The sequence below is a fragment of the Octopus bimaculoides genome, chromosome 7 (genome assembly GCF_001194135.2).
Source record: "Octopus bimaculoides isolate UCB-OBI-ISO-001 chromosome 7, ASM119413v2, whole genome shotgun sequence".
NCBI lineage: Eukaryota > Metazoa > Mollusca > Cephalopoda > Octopoda > Octopodidae > Octopus > Octopus bimaculoides.
Window position 1 is genome coordinate 30,503,597 of NC_068987.1, and position 2,672 is coordinate 30,506,268.

The window sequence follows — 2,672 nt, forward strand, 5'->3', positions numbered from 1 at the left end:
TTTCGATATAGGAGAATATAATGTTGCCCAAAAATCACGTTTTCAAAATTTTAATTTCACCCCTCTCTACATCAATTTCTTAAGTTTTAACTTTTTTCTCGAATTTTTTTTTTAATCCACGAAGAAAAATACAGAGATTACAAATCTGGGATTTTTTTTTAAAGTCTAATTTTTCTTAAAGAAACACTCAATGCTCCTCCCCCATCTTTGCCTGTTAATACTAAACTTAAAGGTACGTTTAGTCCTCTCTTTTTAACACAGTATTTACGTTCACTGAAAGTTTAAGAAATAAGTTAAAATCCATTCAATCACCACAAAAATATCTGCGTTTTTGTAAAACCCCTAGATGAAAAAATCGTTGGAGAAAAAAGTTACCTCCTGATCAAAGATGACTTTCGATTAATTTGAAAAAAAAGAAAGATTCTTATTATCAATTAAATTCTCTTTTAACATATTTAATAATTGACCAAGGGACGTAACTCTATAGTACAAACTTATATGTAGGTCTTTCCTTGTTTTCTTGGCACATTGGCACAGTTCGCATGGAAAATTAAAATATTGAGAAATATTGTCTATCTTGTTTTATCATTTACACTTAACAACGAAATTGTTAATAAGGTAATCTTCCAGTTTAGGGAGGTAAAAAAAGTAAATAAAAATACAAGGGAAATAACTTAACGTCTTACTAGTATTATCCGTACTACTCTGAAATGTGTGTTTTTTTTAGCTGTTTATAGATAAATCACACACGTGATTGAATATCATAGTACCGGCTGCACAACAACCTATGGTAATCTTCCAGTATAGGGAAATAACGGTCAAACTAAAGCGTTTGACCCGAGCTCATAAAAAATTTAAAAAATAGTGTAATAGGTGTAAAACAACTTCCTGTGAATGAATATGAAGAAAAAAATGCGCGCTCGCGAACGGGTGGGGTGGGGAGAGTACGGATAATACTAGTAAGACGTTAAGTTATTTCCCTTGTATTTTTATTTACTTTTTACCCCACTAAACTGGAAGATTACCCGTTAATAACATGTTTTTCAAGATATTCAAGCATTTTATAAAGGTTTTATAAAGCTGAGTGGGTACAGCATGGAATTGGCTGCTTCGTGATATTTATTCTGTCTGCTCTCTGATTTCCAATCTTGACAAGCTCATCTTAGCCTTTTATTCTTTGGACGTCGATTAAAAAAATATATATATCAATCTACAGCGGTGGATTGGTAGACGAGCTGTTAGAACGTTGTGTGATATTACTACCAGCTCCTAAGGTGGCGAGCTGGCAGAATTGTTAGCACGCCAGACAAAATGCTTAGCGGCATTTCGTCTGTTCTTACATTCTGAGTTCAAAGGATCTTTTCAATCTGACCGACAGATTTTTTTAATTAATTTAAATTTTTTTTTCACTAAACACATTGAAACTTCGGATACTGGTAGAATGTGTCACATAGAACAGGGTTTACTCTTAACGTTTTATATTTTAGAAGTTATTTCGTGTTAAAGTTGTCGTATTTGGGTAATTTTAACCAATGAATGACGTGTACTCAGCTGAAGAAAATTACTGCTGCTGTTTGGGAACGACTTCCGGTTCCAGTCCCCTAACAAAACCTTTCTTTAATAACTAGAGATGTTTTTAGAGCAACATAGGTTGTGGCTGCATGACCTGCTAGAAAAAGTAGCCAAACTTTTTTTTATATACAGAATAAAAAAAACCTCTATCCTGCACATAAGTCCAGATACTTGGTCTCTCCTAAAGAAAGCATAACATAAGATTATACCATTATAAAAATCCTTGGTGCTCCTAAGATGCCCTCGCAGCATGCTATTTCAGAACCACTAGTTTAACCTTATATATCCAAATATTTATCTTCATTTAAGTCCAGCTAGCTGTATGTTGGTGAGTTCATTATAAAATTTACAAGTAATTGGTTTACAGTGCTTGAGTTGTACTTGTCTAGTAAGTGATTTGAGATAACACCGTCGTAGTTAAAAGTTGCTGTCTGGCTTCTGGTCAATCCCGATTGACCAAATATATTATCAAAGGTTAATGTGTCCTTTTCTAATTTAAGACATTGTAGTATGATTGAAGGAAGATTTGACTACTATTTCTAGCAAGGTAAGCTACCAATTAGTATCCATTGTTGGTGTTGGTGGCGGCAAAATTGGTGCATGGAGATCCACAGCTGAAGTAGTGTTGGGTTATATCAGTGAAAAATGTTAGTTGTATTGTGTGAGTGCTCAGCTTAAAGTCAGTCAATACAGCATTGCAGTCTTGACCAGGGCTTAGACGAAGTAGTTTTCTTTGTTAATGGTATGTGGTTAAAAAAGAACAAAAGTCTAAATCTAACAATATCTATTGTTACTACTTTGAATTTCAAAGAAATTATGGCATTCAGAATTGTTAGGATAAATAACTTATATTAATTGTTCAAATCCCGCTGATTTCAACTCCGTCTTTCATTCCTTTTGGGACAAATAAATTAAGAACCAATCAAATACTGTAGTGGATTCTACCCCTACCTCTCTCGGAATCAGATAAACTGTACTGAGAGAGTTATGGGTAATAAATCACAGTATCCCTTGGCACTAAAAGAGGAAGGAGGGTTCAGCTATTGAGCTTAAAGCTACCACTTTTCATCTAGTTTACTTTAAGAAACTCTCCCGGTGTA